Raw genomic sequence first — 15523 nt, 5'->3', positions numbered from 1 at the left:
TAATTCTTTATGCTTTCCATATTTCTGCTGCTAGACTTTACGTTTAGTATATGTTCAAAATTAAAGATTGTTTGACCTTTTAAACTTTTTATCTTTGAGTAGGTAAATAAATAACTGACCCAGACATGAGCTAATTTATCATAATTCTCTGAAGGTACGCAAAAAGAGCCACTGTATATTAGAAACTCCCATTAGTCAGGAGAATGGGACAAAATGTCTTCCCTCTGGTTCTATGTCACTATATCTGAAGAAATGATTTCCTTTGGAGTCAGAACTACTAAGTAGCAACTAGTAACCAATATGTAGATCGGTGCCACAAGGGTGAGTTCAGTCAGTATTTACACATTTGGAGATATTGTCACTAGGATTTTTTAGTTCTCCTGAAAAAGAAAAAAGAAGACCAGTCATGAAACATAATTATATAATGTTTGAAAGTGGTTTCAATATGACATACAGTAAGAAAAGGAAATGATTCTGCAAAAGAGCTCATTTTTGTTGAATGTTCATTTACCATGTCCTGGGTAATTTATTGATTCTAGTAGCAATAGTGTGTGTTAAATTCTGGGGTGTCAGTGGGGTATCCCTGAGATACTCAACATGAGCCTCTTGGATGAGAACAGAATAGTTCAGAAACCCTGAACTCTAGGCCAGAAGAACTGGAGTGAACCTTTTTCCTATCTATGGTCAACAGGTAGAATTATAACTGCCTGTTAATGAAGGGCTGGAATAGTGAATCCGTTAGTCTAAGATGTGAGTGGAGGCACTCCTGTTCTTTTTATTCCTTGGAATAAGTCTGTAGGTTAGTTAAAACTTGGGTTAAATCTGAGTGTATATTCCCAACACCAAAACTGACACAGGTGTTTAAGTATTTGGAAAATACTAAGTTATATTGTTAACTTATACTACATAATGCCCTCAAAGTAATTCATATGTAGTGAAGAGTAAAGTGTAAAAAATAAGACCATAAAGATTTAGAAAAAGAAGCAAAGATATATATTAATCTAAATCTTGAAGTGGAGAAAGACTTTTCAAGTATGAAAACAATGAAAAAGTAAAAGATCAGTAGGGTGATACCATAAGTATTAAAATTATGATTTAAAAAAGTCTAATGAACAAAATTAAAAAGCAAAACAGGGGCACCTGGGTGGCTCAGTTCACTTGAGTGTCTGGCTCTTGATTTTGGCGCAGGTCCTGATCTCAGGGTCATGGGATTGTGCTCTGCCTCAGACTTTGCTTAGTGGGGAGTCTCCTGGAGATTCTTTCTGCCTCTCCCTCAGCTCATGTGCATACCTACTCTCTGTCAAATAAATCTTTTTTAAAAAAGAAAACAAAGAACAGATTGGGAAAAATATTTTCCTGTCTTCTTAAAAGGAAATAATATAAATCATCGTGAACATTTGAAAAATTCGTCCTTCCCATTAGTAGTCAAGGAAAAAGTGAATTATAATCCTGAGCTTTGATTTCTACAGACTAAGGGACAAAAGAATGAAAAAAGCATGATGATGCCAAGTGTAGTCATTGTAACTGACACTAATAGATTTATAGAGCCTTTCTGGAAGGCAACTTCTTAACTCATTTCTGAATATTTATATGTTTTACTTAGTAATTCTACTTCAAGATTTCTTTCTAACATAAGAGACTCCTAACTATAGGAAACGAACAAGGGGTAGTGGAAGGGGAGGTGGGCGGGGGGGGGGGATGGGGTGACTGGGTGACAGGCACTGTGGGGGGCACTTGACGGGATGAGCACTGGGTGTTATACTATATGTTGGCAAATGGAACTCCAATAAAAAATATACAAAAAATATTTATTTCTAATAAAGCAACATGAAAATCCACAAAGATTTACATAGTAGGATGCTTATTGCAACAATAAGTTTAAAATTTAAAAGTGAAAAACTGGAAACAACTCTGGGATCCAACAATGGGAAAATGTTTGAATAATGGTCAAATTTCCTATGGTGGAATAATGTGTATTCATTAAAAGCCATTTATACTTGTTAATGCTTGTAAATTCTCACTAAACACTTCAAATAAAACAAAGTTATTAGAGTGCCTGTGTAGTGTGATCGTTATGTGTGTACATACATACAAGATGGTTACAGGCCATCTTTAATTTACATTTTCTGCATTTAAAAATTTTCCCCTGATGGGGTCTCCTGGGTGGTTGTTGGTTAAGCGCCCAGCTCTTGGTTTTGGCTCTGGTTGTGATCTCAGGGTCTTGAGATCAAGCCCCATGATGAGTCTGAATCTGACTCAGAGCTAGTGTGGAGTCTGCTTGGTTTTCTCTCTCCCTCTCCCTCTACCCTTGCCCCTGCCCCCTTGAGTGCTCTTTCTCTCTCTCTCTCAGATAAATAAATCTTTTAAAAAATTTTCTCCTGATGAAAGTCTGTTATCATTAGGAAATATATAGACTATTAAAATATTTGTTCAATGAGAACAGTGCAATTGTCCTGAGGTCATTAAGTGGCTGGTTTCGTGTTTACTTGTTTTAATTGTAAATATCTGGAAAATACTGTTTTCTGAAGTATGACGGCCACATTCATAGAGGGTTTAATGTGTTTCTACTCATTTGATAAAGTACTAGAGAGACACACATCATATGAAAACAATGTAGTATTTCTTTCTTAGATTATGGTGCTTGAGTGTTATATGTTTATAGTAGAGTGTTGGCTTTTATAATTTAAAAATTAATTTTTCCTGCTATTCCAACAAGGACTCCCAAGCCTGAATATGCATATAATCCTTGTAAGAAGGCTTCTGCAATCTGTGAGGAATCTGGAACTTCAGCATCAAAAGCTTTTTCAAACTTGGCTAAGTTCTCTTTTCTTTTTCTCAACAACACAATTCCAGTTAGAGATATGAAGCAGATAACTGTCATTTTCACAGTTGTACTGACAGTCTGAAACCAAGTCACCTCTTTCACTCTTCAAGCTTTCAGACTTCCCAAACTAAACATTTCTAAACATTTCATAAAATTTCTGAACATTTCATAAAACATCCAGGATGGAAAGGCTGTATAATGTATCCTGCTAGTAACAAGCCACGTGCAGCACTTCCTGCTGGGGTACTAAACAGATGGATCCACAGATAGAAGAAAGTCGTAAAGGATTTAAGAGATCTCTTGAGGAAATAGTACTGTGCTCCAGTTGTAGGGAAACTGGTCCCGAGCTCTGCATGACTAAAGCAGCCATCATAGACACTAGCACAGAGAGCCCAGACAGGAAGACCCCCCACATTGAGTGAGGAGCACTTTAATACCCCTCTAGGAGAAATTAATATTCCCGCACCTCGGATGATACTGAATAAAAATTTGTTCCATGGAAACATCCTACTACCCTTTGGAGCTAAGGACTTCCTCTCATTTTCATTTTCTTAAATCTGAAACTTAATTTTAAAGGCTAACATGAATTCACAATTTTTCATCTGTTGTGTTTCTGAAAGGCTTCAGCCAATCTTCTTATAGAAAAACACTTTGCTTTTCTCCTTCTCTAGTACTCGAATATATTTTGTTACAGCACCTAATATAAAAAAATTAACTGAGTTAACTGAACTAAAATTAACTGAGTTAACTGAACTAAAGTTTCTGAGGTCTTAATACTAGAGTTAAAGTGTTTTACATGTTAAGTATTTAAAAAGCTATGCACACTTAAACAAGTTAGACATAGCTAATTGAGAATGAGATTAAAAAAAAAAAATTCCAAACCAGGTTATTTCTATGGGTATGTACCCTCATTAATTTTGACTCCTAACCAAATAATTATTTAAGAAAGTTTGTATAGGGGGATACTTGGGTGGCTCAGCGGTTTAGGGCCTGCCTTTGGCCTAGGCTGTGATCCTGGAATCCCGGAATCAAGTCCCGCATCAGGCTCCCGGCATGGAACCCGCTTCTCCCTCTGCCTGTGTCTTTGCCCTCCTCCCCCTCTATGTCTGTCATGAATAAATAAATAAATAAATAAATAAATAAATAAATAAATAAATCTTTTAAAAAAAGAAAGCTTGTATAGAATGATAAAAAGTGCAAAGATCTGAATCACATATTTGCCGCTTCTTTGCAGATCTTGGTTAGAAGAACATACACATCTGCCGCTTACTAGCAAATCTATGTGACTTAACTTATTGATTCTGTTTTGAAAATGGAACTGATAATCCCTATTTTATTCCCTACCTTATTTTTTCTTCAATAAGATTAAATGAGATAAGAAGGCAAATACTATTAAAAAGCACCTAATAGTGTAACTAGTGTACATTAGGGATCCATAAATATTAGTTTTGTAATCTGGTAATATTAATTATCATGACCTGCATTATAGAGAGACTGCATCAGCATCTCTTAAGGTGTTTTAAAAGCACTTTGTAGTTCATTGCAAACTAGATTCAATTTTGACAAATGCGTCACTTAGTATACATGTTTAGGGCTTTACATTTCCCCTATCAGTACTCTTACAGAGGCATGATTCATCTTTTCAACATTATTTATTTTTCCTATATTTACAGCTTCTTATTGATTAGGGCACAGTCTTTTGAACATCTGCCTTTTGCTAGATACTATGCTATGTTAATCAATGCATGTCACAGAGATGATTGAGACATAGTCTGGATCTTTTTCACCATTGTAACTCTGGCATCTCTAAATGATCTTGTTTGGACAATAAAAGTTGCAAAAGTGGAAACACCTATGGCTGGAGATCAGCATGCAGGAAGAATTGTGGTTCCTTTTCAAAATTTCTCTGTCTTGCTGATGCCAAATCCAGACATGGTGATGAGAAAAACAGGGAGTAGAGAAGTCAGGACAGGGGTATGTGTAGGGTTGGAAGGGGAACCAGGAAAGATAATATGTAGTTTACTTGGATCCATATGGTATATGTTCTGGTCTCAGGGATTGGAAACTTTTGGGGAGATGTAGAAGCAGTGAGCTTGGGCTTAAGGTTCCTGTGTGCCTTCATCCTGTCAGAGAAAAGACCTAAACAGAAAATCTCTGTAAAATAGCACTGATAGCAGGATGGAGAGGGTGATCATTTTGGGGTCACTTAATCAGCTCAATGGAACAGTTAGAGACTGTGGATTATGAATTAATACCCAAACCAGGGAACTGAAGAAGGTAATTAAAGTATTGCACCAAACTTTTGATTTCTGGTGTGGCATGTAAAAAGCTTAGAAGTCTTCACTCTGTCCTAACAGCAGCTTTTACAGTTGAACAAACTTTAAAATCAACCCCTGTCTTTAGCTGTCAGAGAACTGAAATCACAGGGAACACTATTGCCCCCTACATAGGAGAGGCATGTGGGCAGATACAGAGAATCACAACTTATCCAAGTGGAAATTCATGAGGAGCATCTTAACTAGGCATGCTTAGTTCAGTTACTGTTTCCTTAACTTGCTCAGTTTGTATATATAGTAAGTATCATCCTCTGATACATTCTATATTTACTTATTTGTTTTCTGTCTTTTTCTATGATTCTATTAGAATACAAGGTCTATAAAGGCAAGGGCATTTCTGATTGTTTTCTAATGTATCTCCAACTTCTAGAAGAGGACCTGGCAGGTAAGTAAGCATTTAATATATATATTTTGAAAAAATGTAGGAACGAAGAAAGGAAACTATATTTTGGGGAAATATATTTCCCTGTTGTATGAATCCAGACCTTCAGAGGTTCATATTCAAGGAGTCCTTGGCCAGAAGCTTCCATACTCTTAGAGGCATCAGAAAGCTCATCACAGAGAACATTCACAAGCCTGCTCCAAACTCCTTTCTTCCTGTAACTGAGCACAATTCCAGTTAAGAAAATAAAGTGATGACATCGATCCCCGTACAGATTGAAACCGTGTCTTGAAGTCTCAATCAAAATCCCTGCAAAATCACCAAACAAAATCCTGTCTTAGAAGGTTTACTTTAGAATACCAGGGATGGAAAAGCTGGGTAATAAACTCAGGTGGCAACAAAGTTGTTTAGGCACCACATGCTGAGAGGACAGTAGGGGGAATCTAAAGATAGAGAACCTCAGGACTGACTGGTAATGGAGCAGTGTGCTCCACTGCTAAGAAAGCTGTCCTCTGCATGATTGAAAGCAGACAGCCTGGATACCACTAAGCGCACAGCCCTAACTGTTGGCATGATTTTATTTCTTTTTTTTTTTTTAAGATTTTATTTATTTATGAGAGACACAGAGAGAGAGAGAGACAGAGACACAGGCAGAGGGAGAAGCAGGCTCCATGCAGGGAGCCGGATGTGGGACTTGATCCCGGGTCTCCAGGATCAGGCCCTGGGCTGAAGGTGGGCTAAACCACTGAGCCACCTGGGCTGCCCTTTTGGCGTGATTTTCTTACTGACTGAGAAGTATTTCAATACTTCTTTCGGAAACAAAAAGATCCTAGCATCTGTTACTGAATAAAAGCCCTGCTTCCTGGAGAAAAATCCTATTGCTTTTGGGAGCTTAGTGCTCTGCGTTTTGTAATTTAAAATAATTTTAAATGTCATTAGTTATAATTTTTTCTTATTTGGCTCTGAAAAGACCTTCCATTAACTATCTGAAGGGAAATACGGAAGCTTATTTTATAACTATTTTGTGTTAGGAAGTTTTATTTTTCTTAATTAACATACCTTATAAATAATTAAGCATGTAGAAGACTGGGGATCTCTACTCTCAGCCCGTATTGTTATTATTTATTGATGGGACCTTTGGTGATTACCTTGTCCATTTGAAAACTTTGTTTCCTCATCTGTAAAATGTGGGAATTTGGTACCCCTAAGCCCTTCTGAGTTTTAATAATTGCTCATTCTATGAAACATAATTTTACTCAGTTTTCTTGTTTTTTCAGAAATACTATGGTTAATATATATTTAAAAAGCAAGTCATGTTACTCAGTTAACACAAGAAATGCAACTAAGTTAAAAAGGGACAGTGCTGGCATTTAATGTTTAACATTAAATAAATATTGGATTCATACATTTCTAATATTATGCCTGGTGGACTTCACCTTTATCTTGGAAGAGCTTTTAAAATATTAAAAAATTACTATAAAATCAAATTTAAACCCAAATAGTGGTAAATCTCTTTGTTTTATTTCACATTGGAGAGAGAAATTGATTACAGGGATCTAGGCTTACGCCAGAGTCTTAAATATCCTACACAATAAAATGCTAGTCAATAAAATCAGAAGAAATAATAAAATTAAAAATCATTTTGCCACCATGATGGTAATTGATTCAGATAAGAATAATCAATGGTCAACAGTGCAAGAAGGTTCCCCTTTCTCCACATCCTCTCAAACAAGGGGTGGTGGAAAGGGAGGTGGGCGGGGGGGTGGTGGTGGTGAATGGGTGACAGGCACTGAGGGGGGCACTTGATGAGATGAGCACTGGGTGTTATGCTATATGTTGGCAAATTGAATTCCAATTAAAAAAAAAGAATAATCAATGGCTTCTAAAATTTGGGTGAAAGTTTTATAACAGTATTTAAACAGTTCCAAAATTTCTCCCTAGAAATTATTTACTAGTTTCAAAGGAAAAATAATGACCACATTGGAGAAGGATCCCATCTTAGCCAAGTTTTCAAAACTAACCTAACTAGTACTGCAATAACTGATAGCTATTGGTCATTCCTGCCAAAAGGCATGACCTGACTCTAACCACAAAGAAGCTTCTAAGAAACCTAAACTAAAGGACATTGTATAAAAGTGACCACACTTTTCAAAAATGTCAATGCCATGAAAAAAAGTTTGAGGTAATTTTTAGATTTAAGCACACTAATGACACATGACAAAGCAATGTGTGATCCTGGATTGGGAAAAAATGGCATAAGAATATTACTGGGACAATTAGTGTTATTTGAATGTGGCTGCATATTAGATAACAGCATTGTATCAATGTTAAATTCCCTAATTTTGTTAAGTGAATTGTACCAGTTTATGGAATGCCCTTATTCTTTGGAATAGTACTTCAATTCTTTAGAGGTAAAGAGACAAGTTATCTATGAGTAGGCTCTTAAATGATTATATATTTGAGAGGAATGATGAAACAAAGGTGATACAGTGTTAACAATTGGTGAGTCTGATTGAAGGCTATATGGGAATTATGTTTTAGTATGCTTGTAACTTTTTTGTGTGAACTTCATAAAAATAAAAATATCACACACACCCACACCTTCCAAAGGTATTTTGTTCATTTGTTTATTAAAGGTATTTAATCTGCCTTTGACATCTATATTTACATTGTAGGGCTTGATATTTAGCTAATCATTGAGTGATATTGGTCCAAATATCCAATTTTCTCTAAACTCTATTTAATTGAACACAATCTAAAAATCTCTATCTTTTGATAAATATTCGAGCAAATTAACTTAGTAACTTGTTTTGGAAAGATTAGAGAGAAAATATTTGGATCAATTATCACATTAAAGGACAAAATACATAATAATTTTTGTTTGAAATGAAATTTACCTTTATTTATGCATTGTCTCAGTGAATTCTCTGTGAAAAGAAATGATGGAAGTTTGGAATCTCTGTATTCTTTCTCTCTCATCTATTTTTTTCTTATTCCCACAAGTTTACTGGCTACATTTGACAAACTGAAAACTTATATTTAACAATTTGCTATTAATACCAAGTTATCTTTCTAAACTGATGTAGGAGTTTGAGAGTGATGAGAAATTTGTTTCAAAATTAACTTTAAATGATATGTCTCCTCTGCATATCTTCCTAAAAATACATATAAAGCCAGAAAAGCAGAAGTATTTAAGAAGGAGGAAAATTCAAAAACTGTAAGATATTATTTTTGCTGGTATGTTATGTATCTATTGGTGTTATTTCACCATTTACTGGCTGGCAGGAGATGACTAGAATATGTGTCCGGTGTGGGCTCCTGAACCTTACCTGGCATTTCATATAGCATTAGAAGGTTGCCCAGTCTGCCCCAATTTTATGTGACCAGTATGCATATCTAGTCTATAAAAAAGGACCCTTTTTCCTAGTCAACTATGTATTTAAGAAAGATTCAAATATATGGCCAGAGTATTTTTCCCCACGGTATGTTTTTTGAAAGAGAGAGAGAGAGAGAGAGAGAGGTGCTAGCATCAGAAATTAGCAAATTAGAGATCTTTGAAGCAAATTAGAGATCCCCTTGTATGCTTGATTGATAAAAAATGAAGTGAAATTCTATTGTGCTGCAGTACATTGTAATAAATTAACTTTGCTTGATTAAGCTTTGGTGGTATTTTAGGAACTCAACGATGTGGAATTTCTACCAAGGTCTGTGTAAGAAACCTTCGTTGCTATAGCCCAAGACTCTCAACTCAAAAACAGTATGCTCCATGGAGCTTCTGCATCTCCTGCTTGGGGGCATCTGTGATCACAGTAGTGGCATGAAATTCACCTTGGGTCTGACCTATGATTTGCTCTTTGTTTGTGCTCTCAAATGCTAAATTAATTTTGCCTCCTCGGAAATTAGATCTCTTTTAAGAATCATTTGATTATGTGACCATATGTGAAATATGAGATCTGTTCTTCAAGTCAGTCCTAGGACCTGGGGAGTTCAGATTTCTCCTTAGAATGGCATGGTTGCTTGTGTTTGTCACTTATCAAAAACCTTATGAAAACTGTTCCTATGCTTGTCTTATTTTGCCCACAAGAGTCTAGTCCTAGGAAAGATCTCTCCAATCTTGGAAATGCATATTTCTCAGGTTATAATGGTAGGCAGCCCAATATTTTGGTTGAGGAGACACAAGGTAGGAGATGTGCAGGCAATATGTTCAACTGTTTTTGCCTAGAATATGACCTCTTTTCAGAGGTAAAATCAGCCCTCACGGCAGAACTTATCACACTTATTGCAAAAACATCCCCACAGAGGGAATGCAGTGGCCAGTACCCTCAAGTAACCATTGATGGGAAACAATTATAGAACTGGTGAAAGGTCTTTTGTGCTTGTCTTAAAATATTAAAAAATCTTGTCAGTATCATGTAATCAAGAGTTCTGGATGAAACCAAGTGAGGCTATTAACACTGGTACATTTTATTTTATTGTATTGTATTTATTGTTTTTGTGGCTCTGAAAACTTTTTTCTTTATTGTTATTTTACAGTGTACCATGAACATCTCTTCCATGCACATGAGTGAAAGATCCCCTCCTGAAAGACCAAAAACACTTGTAATTGGATCAAAAGGCTGCTGGTAACAAGAGTGACACCTAAAGCGAAGGATCAGCCTGCCCAATGCCAGCCACGGAAAGCAGGGTCAGCAATACTCTCATTAGAGAAGTTAGAATTGAAGGCCAAAGGCATTAAGGATATGGGATATCATGTAAACCCGTTTGGCCCCTACCTTGGCCCCTCATTCCTCCGACACTCCATTGCCTCCTTGGGGCAAACGGATCTTGTACATCTCTTTGCATCCAGTGAAAACCATCCCTTTTCTTTTTATTTTTCCTAGCTCTTCCTGAGCCTTTGACATATCTCCATATTCTCTCATTATCTCCTCACTGCTCAAGTGCCTTTCCTGTAAGTCCTCCTGATGGTCCTTGGGGAGATTGTCCATCCCCCCATCCGGTTTTCTTTTCTTTCCTGGGCATGTAATCTTCAGCTGGGCACTTTCCAGCAGCTGGTCGCTCACCCCCGGGCTTTGCCAATGATTCTGGCTTGTCCTCACCATCTGGTTTTTCCCTCATTCTCAGACTTGCCCTGCTTTTCCTGCTTTCCCTCATCTTCTGGTTGCCCCTCGTCATCTGGCTGTCCCTTATTCTGGAGCTTTCCCTCATGCCCTGACTTCCCCTCCACTTCCAGCTTTTCTTCCTCCCCTGATTTCCTTCCTCTTCAGGCTCTCCTTCATCTTCTGGCTGTCTCTCAATTTCCAGCTTTCCCTCATTTTCATTGTAGAGTTTTTCCATGTTGAGATTTTCCCTTCTTTTCCTTGCCCTGCGGGGATTCTGGACAGGTTCTTCTTCCTTTTCTAGCCTTGCAGAGTATTGGGGACAGACACACAGACTTGAGGGGCCTGGGGCAGGCCTGCACCTCCTCCCGCTTGCAGAAGCCCAGTCACCCCTCATGGGGCCCTCTGGTTCCACGCAATGCTGGTGCATCTTAGATAGAACTTGAAAATGTATTGTCTCATGCAGCTCAGCGAGGGAATGCACAATGGGAAAAAAAGAAAAGAAAGAAAAATATATAAGATACCTATTTTTATTGAACTAATTAAAATTTTGTCTATACACTCATAAATTACAAGTTAAGACATAATTAAGAGAAATCTGTCCTTAGTCACAGTCCCATTCACTCCTGATTCCTTCTCCCAGAGAAAACCACATTCTGTTCTTCTCAGACTTTGTCTCTATATTTAAAACGATATAATTTTATTGTTCCTTTAGAAAATTTTAATTTAGATATCCAACTATTTAGCGAAAGAAGTTAGCTCCTTTATATGCACCCACTTCTTCTTTCCCATGTATGTCTCTTCCCATCTTCTGAGTGTAGCTGTCACAACTGATTAAATCAATATTTAGTTTTTTTTTTTTTACATTACTATTACCTTTAAAAAAAGATTTTATTTATTTATTCATGAGAGACACACAGAGAGAGGCAGAGACACAGGTAGAGGAAGAAGCAGGGTCTCTGCGGGGAGCCCGATGCAGCACTTGATCACAGGACCCCGGGATCACACCCAGAGCTGAATGAAGGCAGATGCTCAACCACTGAGCCACCCAGGGGCCCTATTATTACCTTTTAAATATGATTCTCAGCTGGACCATTTATTGTGCTCATATTTTTTTTCTGGCCTTTTAAAAATTTCTCTAAATTTTTTGTGTACCTATGACATTCATCCCCAAATATTCTAGCAGAGATTCGATTTCATCTTCTCCATATATTTAAATAGCATTTTAAAAAGATTTTATTTATTTATTCATGAAAGACACACAGAGAGAGGCAGAGACACATGCAGAGGGAGAAGCAGGCTCCATGCAGGGAGCCCGACATGGGACTCGATCCTGGGTCTCCAGGATCATGCCGAAGGCAGGTGCCAAACTGCTGAGCCACCCAGGGATCCCCTAAATAGCATTTTTTTTTGTTTCTTTGTGTCTTTTTCTTTTTTTCCTCTTTTTGATATTTCTTAGAGACCCTGTCCTTCCACTCCAATTTACACTGGTTGCTTTCTTCACAAATGGAATCCTGAAATTTCCCTTTTTGACCATCCTGGGAGGGATGAGCCACCCAGGCATCCCTTTCCTTTGCTTTTTTAGCTTTCTCTAATGGCAGTGTGAGTTACTATTGATTCTTCTCTGTTCTAACTTCCAAAATTTTGTTATGTCTCTTATCTGCTGAAATTTCTTATCCTATTTTATTTATCCTTAAATGTCTGTGCATATCTTATTCTTCTCCTGTTATTGTAGTGGGGTTTTAGGAGGGGGTAGGTGGCAGCATATTTCTTCAATATACCACATGAAACAGAGATCTCTCATCACAGTTTTAGTTATCAAAATTCTAGAATGACTAATATAATGTCTATAAGGTGAAAGACAGAGGAAGCTGAAGAAAAAAAGTTATTCAAGTGCAGTTGATGCATTAAATTGCTACTGCCAGATGGAGATTATATATTTCTCACTGTTAAGTATATTATGGGCTTTTTCTTTTTTCTTTTGGCCTTATTTCATTTTAAGCATCACTAAATAAAATGGACACTAGATGGCTCTGTAAAAGCATATATATTCAGAACATTCCATGTAGTTCAAGAATTTGAAGGCATCATAAAAATCTTTGATAACAAAAGAAAATTAATTTTTTAGTTATAAAAAATGAGGTTTTTTTAAAGATCTTATTTATTTTTTTTGAGATAGAAACTGGGACAGAGAGAGAGAGTGCAAGAGCAGGTTGAGGGGCAGAGGGAGAAGCAGACTCCCCACTGAGCAGGGAGCTTGATGCAGGGCTGGTTCCTGGGACTCTGGGATCATGACCTGAGCTGAAGGCAGATGCTTAACTGACTAAACCACCCAGGTGGCCCAGAAAATGTGTTTAAAATCACTGCTAGTTATTAAGGAGTGAATTCAGAAATTTGTAAATTTTCTAAGTGCTATTTGTTATCAATAAATATTTGTCAAATATTTGCCAAATGCCAAGTACTATGAGAAATAATGGGGCTATAGGGGTAAGTAAGATTGACATGGCCTTATCTATAGGGAATTTACTGGCAGTAAAAATTCAGATATGAAATAAATAATCACAAATGATATGTTAAACAATTTCAAGTATTCAGAGTTTTGTGAAAAGGTATAAAACGCTATTTGGAATATATATCAGGTTTCCTAACTTAGACTGGGTCAGGGAATGCTTTGCTGAGAACATGAGGCTCAAGCTGTTTTGAAGGATAAATAGACTGTTAAGCAGTTGGCTGAAAAGATGTGTTTTCCAGGTAGAGGAATGGCATAATTCAGGCCCCAGTGACAGCAGGGGAGAACACAGAGCATGACCAAGCTGCCACTTCAGGTACAGAAGTGGGCAGGGGGAGAATAGGACAAAGTAAAGCTGGGAAGGTCCACAGAAGAAAATTATGAAAGGTCTGGGATTTCATAATGAGTCTAGGAGAGTTGAGAAGCTGTGAAGTGTTCTATGCACACTAATTATGTGATTGAATTTACATTTTTAACAGAGAGCTTTTGTTACCTTGTGCAGTATAATATGGATTCCATCTTGTAAAGTTTCCAACTTTTCTCAAGTTGTTCAAATCACTGGGTTGATAATGGTCACCCAAAATAACTGAAATCAGTGTATAGAAGCAGTGGCTTTGAGGATCTAACCTAGAAGACATAAAAGTCCCCAAAATGAAACAATCGAAGGAAACTTTAGAAGAGAAATATGTAGGAATGTATTAGTATTTATTGTATGCATGTGTATGCATGAATGTATGAATATATAATGTGATATATATATATATATATATATACATACACACACGAAGAGAGAGAGAGAACCTTGGATAAATGGTCACAGTCAACATGACCTATATTAATTATCATGATTTTATTTTTTCTGCTCTTACTTTATCTTCAATTGATATTTGGTTTGGATTATATCATGAGGTGGGAAGGGACTGATACTGAGTTACAATGGCATAAGTTTGCCTACTTTTGGTCTTTTCTTTTCTTTCTTTTTTTTTTTTTTTTTTTACAGAAATGGTCATTTCTTTTATAAGTAACATAATATTGTCCTCTGCTGTGTGTTTGTATTAGTTTAGCCTTTATCCTTTGAGCCTCCATGTGGTCTGATTGAACAACCCCAAGCATTAGGAACACCTTATAGGAATTTTCATCGAATTTTTAGAGTTGGAAAGAATATTAGTGATCATATTTTTGTGGATTTCACACTGTTTTGTGGAATCTTAAGCAATTCCTTCAGAGTATCTCAGGATTGCCTAGGAAGTAGATGAAGGTTCAAGATGGCAACGCTCTGCCCATCCTTCCCCTTTAACTGAAGAAGTTGTGCTTATCTGTTGAACTTTTGTGCAATGTTTTCTTTGAAGAGAGCTTTTTGCTACTGGAAAGATCTGTTATTGTCCAAATACTCATTTTCGTGGGAGGACACTGAGGACAAAGATTGTAAATGGATTTTTCCAGGTCCTAATGAAAGAAACAAGACTTGCTCCTAGACATCTAGTACCAGAAACTCACTAAGTTTATTCCCCACACAAATATGCTGGTATGTAAATGGATTTGTTTGAATTGTTTTATTTTTGTTTGAATTGTTTTAAAGAGAAAACCCAGCTATTTTAATAATAGAGTTCCCAGAGAAGATTGGAATTAAGAGTTATACAGTGGGCGAAAAAAAGAAAACAACAACAACAACAAAAACGTTGTACTAGTGAGTGCTAGAGTAGTTTTCTTTCTTAAATTATACTGTTTTATTTAGGTCTATGATTAGGTATAATAGCACTTACCATCACCCCTTACAGGTAAATGGATGTCCATTAATTTTTTTCTGGTTCTTTTTAGAAGTATTTAGAAGGAAGCTGCACAGAAATTAGTAAAGAAGAAGTAGCAAAATATTTCTCAGTTAAGAATTGACAAAATTGACAAAAGCCCCCAATTAGTGCACTGGATTATTTCAAAGTCACAATGTGTATATAAGGACCTCACTGCCCTTTTCAGGTTAGTAAGACATAAAGATTCAAATGCTGGAATAACAGGACAAATACTCTTTTTTTTTTTTTTTTTCTAGAAGAAAATGGACTTCTTTTTGGTAGTTTTAAGAGTCTGGTTAAGAGCACCATGAAATATCAGTGGAGACATCCTGTGAGTAGGAATAATAATCTCAGTATTTAACCACGGTGGGATGCGGGCTTAAAACAATCAGAAAGTTTGTTGGCAATTGGGCTTCATTAATATTTATATGAGCAAGGTTTGGGGGATTCCCCTGCCATGTTGGATATTATCCTTCAGTTTTGGATACAGGGTTGACTAGGAGGAATGGATGAGGAATTTAGGATAATAACCATTTACTAATAGAATAAAAATATTTCAATATACTGATGTGCTCTGGATGAGATATAG

General features: G+C 36.7%; 1 pseudogene; it reads right to left on the bottom strand.

Annotated features, from left to right (window-relative positions):
* Window positions 1-10214: 10214 nt before the first annotated feature.
* On the bottom strand, window positions 10215-14985 carry LOC112650793 (transcription elongation factor A protein-like 3; annotated as a pseudogene).
* Between the last annotated feature and the right edge of the window lie 538 nt (window positions 14986-15523).

This window comes from Canis lupus, chromosome 29 (assembly GCF_003254725.2).
Source record: "Canis lupus dingo isolate Sandy chromosome 29, ASM325472v2, whole genome shotgun sequence".
In the NCBI taxonomy this organism is placed as follows: domain Eukaryota; kingdom Metazoa; phylum Chordata; class Mammalia; order Carnivora; family Canidae; genus Canis; species Canis lupus.
Note: the sequence above shows the minus strand (reverse complement) of the source record. Positions and strands in the feature narration are given on the sequence as shown.